Source organism: Notothenia rossii (assembly GCF_949606895.1).
Source record: "Notothenia rossii genome assembly, chromosome: 6".
Lineage (NCBI taxonomy): Eukaryota > Metazoa > Chordata > Actinopteri > Perciformes > Nototheniidae > Notothenia > Notothenia rossii.
In genome coordinates, this window is record NC_136909.1 from 50,494,121 (window position 1) to 50,507,832 (window position 13,712).

The 13,712-nt window shown below is 40.8% G+C and overlaps 1 long non-coding RNA gene across 1 annotated transcript; it reads left to right on the forward strand.

The window, feature by feature from the left end:
• Positions 1-1,955: 1,955 nt before the first annotated feature.
• Positions 1,956-11,009, forward strand: LOC307042769. The gene is made up of 3 exons (XR_013809238.1): positions 1,956-2,698; positions 4,830-4,909; positions 5,469-11,009. It is a non-coding gene; the product is annotated as an uncharacterized lncRNA (long non-coding RNA).
• Positions 11,010-13,712: the final 2,703 nt, after the last annotated feature.

The window sequence follows — 13,712 nt, forward strand, 5'->3', positions numbered from 1 at the left end:
TGGACTACCTTACCCTTGAGCCAGATGGAAGAGGAACCAATGACATATTGGTCATAACGGATCATTTCACAAAATATGCTGTTGCAGTTCCTACAGCAGATCAAAAAGCAAAGATGGTAGCAAAAGCTCTATGGAACAACTTTTTCATCCACTATGGATTTCCTGAGCGATTGCATAGAAACCAGGGTCGGGATTTTGAGTCAACCCTGATCAAAGAGCTTTGCTCACTTCTAGGCATGAAAAAGACCAGGACTACACCTCATCAGCCACGTGGAAATCCTGTGGAGCGATTCAACAGAACCCTTCTTGCAATGTTGGGAACACTTGAAGAAGGAGACAAAGTCAAATGGAGGGATTTTGTGCAACCCCTCGTTCATGCATATAATTGCACAACAAATGACACCACAGGCTTTTCTCCCTATCAACTCATGTTTGGCCGGCAGCCAAGGCTTCCAATTGACATTGCCTTTGGTCTGAGTCCAGAGAGATCCAAACTCTCATTCAGAGTATGTCAAGAAGTTGACCGAAAGTCTAACTGAAAGTTACCGTTTAGCTACTGAACATAGTCTGAAAAATGCTTTTCAGAACAGAGGTATGACAACAAAGTAAGAGAATCTACCCTGGCAGCAGGAGACCGAGTCCTCAAGAAACGTCAGTTTCAGGGGAAAACATAAAATTGCTGATCGCTGGAGTAAAACCATATACACTGTGGTTAAACAAATCCAAGACTCACCTGTCTATGTCGTGGAGCCAGAGAACACAGGAGGACCTCAAAAAGTGTTACACAGAGACATGCTTTTGCCCTGTGGATTTCTACCGTCTGATGTAACTGGTATGCCCTCAAAAATCTAAAACCAGACAAGAACCAAATACAGTTTCACTTCTGCGGCTTTCACACCAGCGCTTTTCCCTTTCTAGCTCCGAGCTAGAGCTTTTCTGGTTCAGCTCCGGTTTCCCTTTTCTGCTCCCGCTCTGTTCACACCACCCAGAGCCCGACTGGTGCAGCCGCTGCTGCGTCATGACGTCACCGTTTACATCGCTTATTTACTCCCCAACGGCGCTCACAACAACAACAACAACAACAACAACAACAACAACGGGGGACTGCGTTGGGTTGATGATCGTGTTGCTTTTAATCACACAAAGTCAGATTAAATAAAATAACGACTTCTCCAAGCTTATACTTTTCTCCAGAGTGCCGTGGTTCATTGTTTATTAATGTGTTTCAGCGGCATTTACCGACCGCTGCAGTGCTGGCTGCTCTTCCACGGGAGTTTATTCTCCCGTTAGCTCCGGGTTAGCTAATACTTTAGAGCGGCATCTCTAAAGTATTCACTGTCTGACTGTCACACAAGCAGCTGATACATATCCCCAATTCCCCTTAAGTGAATGTGTGTCAGTCTGAATTGACGCTGTTTGGCATCACAACGCTGTTATTAAAGTGTCTCTGGTATAAAATGGATGTTAGCATAGCAACCGAAGGTAAACTGACTACTTGCTATTGCTATCCTACTGTGGCATAAGCTGTTTTGTACAGGCACATTTTACCGGCATATTTTTCATTATGATTCTACTTGTGATAGTCGGACACGACAACCTGTGCAGCCCATGTATTGATTCCATCCGATAGCTGCTATAATACAAAACAAAACGTCTGCCTGCTCTCCACAATGATCAATAACAGTGAACGGATGGTCAAAGTAAGGTACAAATAAACAGAATCACACAAAGCCTGGTTAGTCTTGCCTGACTTTATAGTGTGTTTCTTTTTATAAATGTGTGATTGCCTTCTAGTCACTTTGCTCAGCACTACTGCTTGTAGGCAGGCATGACGAGACTCTTCAGTCGACCCATGTTCAGGGGAGGTGGGTTTAGTGTCCTGCACGCCTCGACGTAAGCGACGCCGCCTCTTAGCCCCGAAGCTCTTGCCTCTAGACCGACAATTTTTTGGAGCTGGAAGTGAACCGGATTCAGGAGCTAAGAGGCGACGCCGCTGCGGTGTGAACAGGAAAAACCGGTACTCCGAGCCGGAGCTGAAAACGTGTTGGTGTGAAAGGGGCTGAGTACTGAGAAGATCCTCCAGAGAAAGAAAAGCTCCTGATAGGCTAACATATCAAACCTTAGGGAACCCCCTGGTGAAACTTATGCACTCTATCTTAAATGGGTTGGATCAGGCTTTCTCCCAAACTCTCAACTTTGACACTGTACCCTATATATACCAGTTAACCCCTTTAACTTCTGAGATAGTGTAGGGTGCAACATACAAGTATGCATGCAGATTTAGGGGGGGAGAATGTAACCCACTCAAATAATGCAGTGAGTTTTTCAACTTGTAATAAACAGCAGCTCCCACTTGGGGCAGTGCTGGGGCAGCAGAGTCTGATTATGAGGGAGGAGAGGAAGAGCAGGCCAGGGTTGGTTGTTAATGAGGCTCAATGAGTGGCAGCTGAGTGTGGGCCCTGTGTGTGTAAGAGTGTGTTCGAATTGTTTGATGATGTGCTTTTTTGATGCTGCGGGGAACCAGGAACTAGCAGAACCGACGAAAGTTTTTGGAGCTGCAGTTTTTGTCTTTTCCTCACCAGAGAAAGGATTATAAAGGATTCTACTCACCAGAGAAAGGATTATAAAGGATTCCACTCTCCAGAAAAAGGACTGATGGTCATTGGATTACCAGAGAGAGAAACTACAGACTACCCAGGTTCGATTATTGTTGTTTTGTCCATGATAGCAGATTGGGTTTCACTGGGGTGGATGAGGGGTTTGTGAAAGTGTTGTATGAATGATTAATAAAATGCCGGCTATATTAATTAGGGCCCGAGCACGGAGCGCTAGGACCCAACGGCGTCCTAGCACGAAGTGCGAGGAACCTATTGTTATTGGAGGAATTCTTCTTATTTTTCTGCTGGCGTTTCCTGTTTTTGAGGTCTTTAGGATGCTTCAAAAGTTGTATAATTTTGCACGGATTCCAGAATCGGTGTAAACTACAATATTCTGGACTCAATTGTCTAGCATGCTCTCTCGCGCCACCTATGGCCATTTCAATTTTTGGAAAGATTTACCAAGTCGCACTGTAACTCCGAATGACCTGAAATTTTGCACACTTATTCGGGTGGACCTGCTCTTTTTTTTAATTAGCATAATTTCAAAAACAGTTAAATATTCACCAAACTCAGTATACAGTATCACTGGAGGGTCAGACACATCATCGTAGAAAGTGAGCATGTTCAGTCGATAAATGTGGCCGTCATTACTCTAAACGTGTTCGCAAAAAGGCGGGGCTTATATTGAAATGCTCATAACTCATCAACAATGTACCAAAAAAACACACATTTTGGTGGGAAGGTTCAGTTTGTATTGGGGAATAGGCACAAGTAATTTTCATTTTGGACTATAGGTGGTGCCAAAAACATGACAAATGTATAACTCATGAACTGATGGATGAAATATTTTTTTTATTTTTAGACATACTCTGGGGATGATTATGAACTTATATTTAAAGTGTCACAATGAATGACAAATGTGGGCGTGGCCTGTACTTTTTTTATGACGATGTGCTAAAATGTGCTTCGGAATGCAAAACTTGGGAAACACGTCAAAGCCAAGCGGCAAACTCTGGGGAGGAGCCGGGACGCCAATACGGAAGTGCTACACACTGCAGGTCATATATTGGCCGATAGGCAATGGCTGCAGAAAGGAGCAATTTCCATAGACCCCCATGTTAAAATGCCCAATTTTACAGCAGAAAAAAACATGTTTCTACCCCTGGCTCCATACATTTTATTATCGATATAGTTAGATTCCACCTTCATGATTATGGATCTGTGAGTGAATTGTTTTCTAACACGACCCTTTTATTTATATTAGGTCTTAAAGTTTTTGCATAAATTAGGGCGTAGTCAAATTGAGTGACGGCTCTGTCAAGTGACTGCTGCTGCTAGCTTCTTGTCTCTCTGCTAGCTAGCTCCTTGAAGCTACAGGCACTCTGCCTGTTCAGCTCATCCAGGGAACACAACTTGCCCCCGGCCGTGTTTGTTTGTTCTTCATGCTTATATATCGGGTTATTGTGACTCGCTCTGCGGTTAAAACAGACGGTGCATGAATGCGGTTTTGCGGTAAGTGAAATTCGAGTGCTTTATTTATGTTTTAATGATTTTAATCGACGTAATGAATGTTAAGGCTTGGGTTAGCGTGGAAGCGAGTGGTAGCTACATCGGTGCTAACGATGCTAATCGTAGCCTCCAAGTTAAAATCATAGACTGTATATATAAAGGTTAAAACAAAATAGAGAAGTGTTAAGTGTAAAGTGGGATAATACTGTTGAACAAACAGCTTCGGTTTGAGGTTGATAAAATAAGGTCATCCTTGTAACTTAGAGAGATATTTTATTATGTAGGTAGGAACTGTATGCATCACTAAGGTTAATTTAAATTGGCTATGCTCAAGTATGTAGACAAGCTAATGTCGAAGTAGTAGTGTATGTGAAATCAACCTCACAATAAAATGTGTGTATATATTACAATTATTAGTCATATTTCAAGATGATTACTTAGATATTACAATATTGTTGGTTGAGCTGGAGTTCATTATTGAGCTTACACGTTAACGTCACAGTCATCTGAAGAACGAACCCAAACCTTGTTGTTTTTATTAATTGCATTGCCAAATGGGTATCAAATAAACAGTAAGCATTGGTAATACAACTTCCAAAGTTAGAGTAAAATAAAAAGGACCCTGACTCGGACAATACACAATCCAACATGTTCAACAGAAGAGAATCAGTTATATTGTTTGTACACATGGTACTTTACATATATATCTGTTTGTTTAAGGTGTCCAGGTGATGCTGACAGGCTGGACCAGAGAGTGAGAGACAGAACTGGACTCCTCACAGCAGCGAACTTCAGCACAGGTACAAAGACTCTATTTTTCATACTGTACAAAGAATCAAGAAAGATATTTGTTTAAATGAATGAAGTATTGACTTTAATACACTGATATACATTCCATTAAACAATACTAGATCACCTACACACCAGTGAAGTCAAGGGTTTTTTCTGTGCAAAAAGTTACATTTAGATGTTAACAAGCAATAGGATTTTGTCAATTTTCTAATTTAATGTATTACAGGCAAAGATATTTAACACATAGTGAGAACTGCTACTATTTATCTCTGAATATTGTTCAAAAAAACGTGGTAAAAGTTATTCTTTCAGTGAGACAACAGAGCAAGCTTCTGCAGTTGCACTACATTTTGATAACAGTTAAATATTATTTTGATAATAACATATATTTCAATGTTGATGAACTTCATACTTTTCATTTATAATCTGATTGTCTTTGTAGCTCAATGTTGAAATAAAAAAAAAACATTACAATTACAAAATAATTATATCCACAGCCCCTAAACACTCAAACACACCGCTTTCATAAACAACAATAAATGGTATGTTTCCTGTAATTTTTGTTAGGAAAGGACATGCCTGAAAGACACGACATGTTCTCCTTCTCTGAGGGTCAAGAAGAACATCCAAGAGGAAAATTAAAAGCTGATGCTATGAGATTTTAAGACCAGTACATTAAGAAACTACTTTTATTGTAAAAACAGTCATCTGATCGAATGCACCTATTTCCACATCTACAGTCCATCAGCTAATTATTTCTATTTGCCTCGCTTTATGAGCTTCACATCAATTGTGCCTTGTACCGCAGAGTTTGCAACGTCACAAATAAATGGGGCGAATCTTCAGTCAGATGTGAATGTGTAATCTAATATTTTCAGTAAGAATAATGGACAAAAGGAGTGCAAATACAAATACAATTTATCGAAATGTCAACCAAAACTTAATCAAACATGTTTTAAATAAATCAATCAATCAATCGTTTATTTATATAGCCCAATATCACAAATGTTACATTTGTCTCAGTGGACTTCACAGTTTGTACAGAATATCAGTATGACAATACGACACCCTCTGTCCTTAGACCCTCACATCGTACAAGGAAAAACTTCCAGAGAAAACCCACAGTTTAAAGGGAAAAATGGGAGAAACCTCAGGGAGAGCAACAGAGGAGGGATCCCTCTCCCAGGACGGACAGACGTGCAATAGATGCCGTGTATAAATTGAAAAGATAATACATTTGCAACATAGGTAGTCCAAATGTTTGGAAATGCATGTGTGTATAATAGGAAGATGAATCCACGAGTATATCCATCCAGGACTTATGATCCAGGACCACAGCCACGACTCAAGATCCAGGACTCGCAATCCATGACACAGGACCGCAGGATCATCCATGACTCCGGATCCCGGCGTATATAGACACCAAAAAGAAAGACATTTGGGGAAGCTGGGTTAATCGGAACATGAGAGTACACAGGTATAGACAGAGAGAAGGAAGAAGTAAGATGTCCCCCGACAAACTAAGCCTATATCAGCAAAACTAGGGGCTGAATCTAATCAGCCCTAACTATAAGCTTTATCAAAAAGGAAGGCCTTAAGCGCACTCTTAAAAACGGATAGGGTGTCTGCCGTCCGAACACAAACTGGAAGCTGATTCCACAAAAGTGGAGCTTGATAAGAAAAGGCTCTGGCTCCCATTGTACTTTTAGAGACTCTAGGAACAACCAACAACCCTGCATTCTTGGAACGCAATGCCCTAGTAGGACAATAGGGTATAATGAGTTCTTTAAGGTAAGATGGCGCCTGCCCATTAAGGGCTTTGTAGGAGAGAAGAAGAATTTTAAATTCTATCCTGTGTTCTATAGGGAGCCAGTGTAAGGCAGCCAGAACAGGAGTAATGTGGTCCCTTTTCCTAACTCTGGTTAGTACACGAGCTGCAGCATTTTGAATCAGCTGAAGCGACTTGACTGACTTCTTGGTACACCCTGATAATAAGGAGTTACAATAATCCAGCCTTGAAGTAACAAATGCATGGACTAGTTTCTCTGCATCGTTTTGAGGCAAGATATGCCTGATTTTTGCAATGTTACGTAGATGGAAGTAGGCGGTCCTTGAAATTGATTTTATGTGGGTGTTAAAGGATAAATCCTGATCAAATATAACACCAAGATTCCTTACAGTCTCACTGGAGGCCAAATTAATGCCATCCATAGTTAGTATATCTTTAGATAATTTGTTTGGTAGATTCTTCGGGCCAAGTACAATAACTTCAGTTTTGGTCGTGTTTAACATCAAAAAATGTAAGGTCATCCACGTTTTTAAGTCCTTGAGGCAGTCTTGAATTTTATTTAGATGATTAATTTCATCAGGCTTGATTGATAAATATAGTTGAGTATCATCCACATAACAATGAAAGTTTACAGAATGATTCCTTATAATATTGCCTAACGGAAGCATATATAGGGTGAACAAAATAGGTCCAAGCACTGAGCCCTGTGGCACTCCATGGCTAACTTTGGTTTGCATGGAAGATTCATCGTTGACACGTACAAACTGAGAGCGTTCAGATAGATAGGACCTAAACCAGCCTAAAGCAGTTCCCTGTCTGCCAACTAAGTGCTCTAGTCTTTGCAATATGATATCATGGTCGATAGTATCAAATGCAGCACTAAGATCGAGCAAGACAAGAATAGAGACAAGTCCCTTGTCAGAGGCTATTAGAATGTCATTTGTGACTTTAACCAGAGCTGTCTCTGTGCTATGTTGTGTTCTAAAGCCAGACTGAAAATCTTCAAATAAATCATAGTTTTTTAAGTAATCACACAGCTGTTTTGCGACTGCTTTCTCAAGAATTTTTGAGAGGAACGGAAGATTAGAAATAGGTTTATAGTTGGCTAAAACCTCTGGATCGAGGTTGTGCTTTTTAAGAAGCGGTTTTATCACTGCTACTTTGAATGATTGTGGAACATAGCCTGATAATAAAGACATATTCATAATATTTAATAAAGAAGTGCTAATTAATGGAAAAACTTCTTTTAACAGCTTAGTTGGAATCGGGTCTAAGATACACGTTGATGGTTTAGAAGAGAGAATAATTGAATTTAATTGTTCAAGGTTTATGGCTAAAAAGCATTCTAGTTTACTATCTAGTGTAATATTAGAACTTACGTTTCCGGGAGCTGTTGATAACACTATACTGGTCAAAGGCAAGAGGTCATTGATTTTGTTTCTAAGAGTAACAATTTTATCGTTAAAAAAGCACATAAAATCATTGCTACTGAGTGCTATGGGAATAGAAGGCTCAGTCGAGCTGTGGCTCTCTGTCAGCCTGGCTACAGTGCTGAAAAGAAATCTTGCATTATTCTTATTCTCATCTATTAATGAAGAGTAGTAGGCTGCTCTCGCTTTACGCAGTGCTTTCTTATATTCATTGAGAGTAATATGCCAAATTAAACAAGATTCTTCAAGTTTAGTGGAACGCCATATCCTTTCAAGTTGTCTCGACTTTTGCTTTATTTTGCGGGTTTCGGCATTATGCCATGGAGCTAATCTATGTTTTATTTTCTTCTTTTTCAAAGGAGCAACAGAGTCTAATTTTATTCGCAGCGCATCTGTAGCACTATCAACAACATGATCAATTTGGGGTGGTGTACATTTTGTATAAGTTTCCTCCCCTACATGCAGACATGCTATCGAGTTAAGTATTGGTGGAATCTCTTCCTTAAATTTGGCTATAGCACTAACAGATAGGTTTCTGCTGCAGGAGCTTTTGGCTAATGCTTTGTAGTCTAGTAACAGTACTTCAAAAGTTACTAAGAAATGGTCGGATAAAGCAGGATTATGCGGTTCGACTAATAGTTGCTCAATTTCAATACCATAAGTCAGAACAAGGTCAAGAGTGTGATTATAGCAGTGGGTTAGTTTATTTACACTCTGACAGAAACCAACAGAATCTAATATAGAGTTAAATGCAACAGTAAGGCTATTTTTATCAACGTCAACATGAATATTAAAGTCACCTACGATAATTACTTTATCTGTTTTAAGTACCAAAGCTGATAAAAACTCAGAGAATTCTGATAAGAATTCTGAATAAGGACCTGGTGCACGGTACACTGTAACAAATAAGATTGGCTGCAAAGTTTTCCAGGTCGGATGCGTAAGACTGAAAATGAGGCTTTCAAAGGAGGTATAATTTAATTTTTGTTTAGTATTGATAAGTAAACTTGAGTCAAAGATTGCTGCAACTCCACCTCCTCGGCCCGTGCCTCGGGCAATATGAGTATTGATATGGCTGGGTGGAGTGGCCTCATTTATGCTGACATATTCTTCGTGTCTCAACCAAGTTTCAGTGAGACAGCATATATCAATATTATAATCTGATATTAAATCATTTACCAGTATTGCTTTAGATGCTAGAGATCTTATGTTTAAGAGACCACATTTAATCTTCCTGTTTTGTTGCACTGTAGTAGTTGTTACATTTACTTTTATTAGGTTATTATGTATGACACCTCTATTAGGTTTTACCTTAAATTGTCCTTGGGCAGACACACACACCGTTAATATTGGGTATTTTATTGGGTTCGGGATTCCTATGGATGACTGCCTAGGAGAGAGCGCAGAGAAGCGTGTAAGACTGCGACTCTGCCTCCTGGTCTCAACTCCAGTTTGTCATGGATTAAGTCCACAGAGCCCTGAAATGTTTGCCGAAATGAGATTTGCACCTTCCAAAGTAGGATGAATGCCGTCTCTCTTAATCAGACCAGGCTTTCCCCAGAAGGATGTCCAATTATTCACGAAGCCCACATTGTTTGCTGGGCACCACCAAGACAACCAGCGCTGAAATGATGACATGCGGCTATACATGTCATCATTGATCAGATTGGGGAGGGGACCAGAGAAGATTACGGTGTCCGACATTGTTTTAGCATAACTACACACCGACGCCACATTAAGTTTGGTGCATTCTGATTGGCGTAAACGAACATCATTACCACCGACGTGAATAACAATCCTACTGTATTTACGTTTATTTTTAGCCAGCAGTCTAAGATGCGCCTCAACGTCGCCCGCTCTGGCCCCCGGAATGCATGTGACTGTGGACGCTTCGGTCTCTAAATTCACGTGTCTCATAATAGAGCTACCAATAACCAGAGTTGGCTTCTCAGCGGATGTCTCGCTGAGTGGGGAATATCTGTTAGATACGTGAACGGGTTGGTGGGGACCTGCGGGTTTCGCGTTATGCCCCTTCTGAACAGTCACCCATTCTCCCTGCTGCTCGGGAGTTGCCGGGGGACGGCTAAGAGGAGCTACCTTTTGCCGGTCCGCACCGGCTAACATGGGCTTTACTGTAGCTGAGTTATTTTCTAAGATGCGGAGCCGGGCTTCTATGGCTATGATTCCCGCCTCCAACCTAACAACTATACTACATTTGACACATGTATCGGTACCAGTAAAGGAGGTAGGGGAGTAACCAAACATGAGACAGTTAGAGCAGGAAATAGCACCCGAGGGTGGGGAAAGAGCCATGGCTAGCTATCAAGCTAAAGTAGCTACCGTTAGCAAACCCGAAAAGAGTGTAGGCAACTGTGGAGTTACAGTCGCTAAGAGAAGGAGAGTTTGTGAGTGCTTAAGCTGTAGTAACGTGTGATTACAACGTCAGGCAGTTGCCGTGATCAAGAGTTTTAAAACGATCGATTAAGTTAAGATAATAAGCTATCAGCAACAGAACAGGCACAAGGGATACCCGGAGATGACAACAACAACCGGAAGTTACAACATGCTTACCGCAATAGTGGTCCGTGTAGGTGTATTGTCATAGTGTCAGTGAGGGAGGGAGAACACAATAAAAAGCACATATGGACAGAAGGTGTAAAACTATTAAATGTATAAGTAAACACATTTAGTCAAATAAAGTGACAGACTAGGCCTATGCAGTTGGTATCAGCTTTGCCCAGCATGGGCTCCTCCATCAGGCCTGGTCCTCCTCGCAGAGGAAAGACCCTCAGTCTTCTCCAAACCAACAGACAGGACGTCCATCACACAGAGGTTTCTCCCTGAAGTCTCTGCAGTTTTCTGGACACCACGCTGTCTCAATCCGTCCACACTGAATATGAGAGGGGGGAAATGAAAATAACAAATGCTTTAGACAATAAGAAACATAAAGTTGACTGTTGAGTCCTGCCTTGGCTCTGCCTCTTTGCCCTTATTTGGAGCAGGCTGGAGAAGGCGGGAGTTGAACTCTGACGTCACTGTCGAACCGTTAGTGGCCGACTCCGCCTACTAAGGGCTTCTCGGCAACCCTGCAGAATCCTATGGGTGACGTCATGGATCCTACGTCCATTTATATATACAGTCTATGGTCAAAGCCCACGACCTTTTCGAGAATGTAAATAAAAAACGTAATTTTTCCAAAAAACTTTTCACTAGCGCCCCCTATTGTGTGGTAGTCACATATAGTTTCTCAGAACTTCAAACATTTTGGACAGACATTCCTCATTCCACATTCCTCATGGAATTGCGGACATATTTCTAAATAGATTCCATTTGCCCCGCCCCCCAGGAAGTCGGCCATTTTGAAAAATGTGCCTTTTTCATGCATTTTAAGCACATTCTTGCAAACTCCTCCTAGGGGAATGATTGGAAAAATTCCAGTCCAGCACAAGTTCAGCCCCTATCCAATATGATCCTAAATTGAGAAGAACATTGTTGATAGCTCAATCGTGGAGGTCGTAAGCTAACAGCGAATACACCATTTTTGACGATTTTGTCGCAAATTACTCCAAACTACTCGGATATAGTTATTCCGATATTCACGAAACGCTGTATACATATTTCTATTATGATTGCACACATATTTCAAATTGCCTTCCATCAGATCGCCCCCCAGAAAGTTGGCCATTTTGAAAAATGTGTGTTTTTCATGCATTTTAAGCACATTCTTGCGCAGGGGTGCCCAACCAGTCGATCGGTCGATCGCGGGGAGATTCCCAGTCGAGATGTGTCTAAAAATAGAACAACAATATTCTGTTTTATCGTTAATGTCCTATAACATAATCTTCCTGTGCTAGAATAATGCACTTGAACGCATCAAAGCTTTGAGATTGGCCGGCGTGACCCCATGTGTCGGGGCGGGGCTAGTTGGCAGTCCAAACTAGTTCGCTGATGTTGTCCGTGTCAACAGGAGTGACAGTCCGCACACACAAGACCGCAAGTATGGCAGAAGCAAACATTTTTACTCCGAGTGGGGGGATGATTATTTTTTTACCCATTCAAATTCAAAGTCCTTCTGTCCTTCTTTGATAAAGCCACGCTCGCATTGCAGATGAGTCTGCAATGCGAGCGTGGCTTTATCGAAGAAGGGTAATTTAGGAGCGGCATTTCAAAACAGTGCACAAACGCTACGAGACGGAATTCCCTCCTAATTCTGCCCTACGCTCCCAAAAGGGGAGGGACCTGAAAGGACAGCTAAATGCACAGCAGTCCATTTTCACCAGGCCCAACAACAAGAGCAAGGCTGCTACCATAGCATTTTATCGTGTCAGTCAAGTTCTTGCGAAACACATGAAATCTTTCAAAGACGGCGAAGTTGTGAAAGAAGCATTCCTGGAGGCTGCAGATGCGCTTTTGGGGGACAGTAAAAATAACAGTAGCATTTCAACAGGTTTTTGATATAATAAAAATTCAAGTTAGATACCGTTATTAATCAGCTGTAAGTTTTAGTTTGTTTATACTTATTCATTATAATTATTGTACAAAATGGTATAAGAATGCAAACTTAAATGGATTATAGTCTATTATCAATTCAGGTTAAGAAACTAGTGTTGCTTGCATCCTATTTTAAAGGCATTTCTTTTTATACTTTACTAAAATGCAACAAAGAAAGGGTTTGATTCTATTAATTTTGTTTTTTTTATTGCACTTTGGCAGTAGATTCCTGTGTAGCTTCAGATCTATGTTGTCTTACTAGTAAGCCTAATTTATACTTTTGTAGCAACACTATTTTTAAATAATAATAATGGCAAAGAAAGGGTTCAGTCTTTTTTTCTTCTTCCTGTGTCATATGTGGCAGCACTGTTCAATGTTTCTTGAAAACATTACCCACTGTAGTATGTGACGTGTGAATAAACTCCAACTCTGTATCAAAAACACTGTTGTGTAGCTTCAGTGAAATACTTGTATGTGTGTAGATTACAAAGAGGTAAGATAAAGGATCTGCAGTATTTTATGAAGTATTCATCGTACAAAGGTCAGTTTTATAGAAGTAGAAGTGTGTATTTACCTGGTAGTAGGCTGTCAGTAATGGCTAAGACCAGTGGTGTAGTCTACTTTTTTGTAGTGGGTATACTGTAATAATTGTATTCATCCTGTCTCGAAGCAACACCTCATGAACACCATCACACTTAGTAATGCATAGACTAGTCTTGAGACTGGTTATGTGTTATCAACATGTCAATGTATTATAAGCATTTTTATGTGACTTTTAACTGCCAGAGACATTAACAATAAAAAAATAAAAGAATGAACAATGATGGAAAAAGCCCACTTATCTTCTAGGGTTGAACAATTAATCAACATTTTTATCAAAATCTCAATATGGCCTACTGCAAACACTGTCTCTGACACAGCTCTCACCAAATTTCCAACTAAATCCTGTCCACCCTTCTCCGTGAGCTCCTGGGCTATTTTGTGTGCTCTGGACGTCTCATGTCGTCTAATCTTGTTTCTCAAAGAGGCCAGAGATGTTGATCTGCTTGAATCTGAGGACTGGATCTTAAAGTGCACCCACTCCTTAGACATAGACACTCG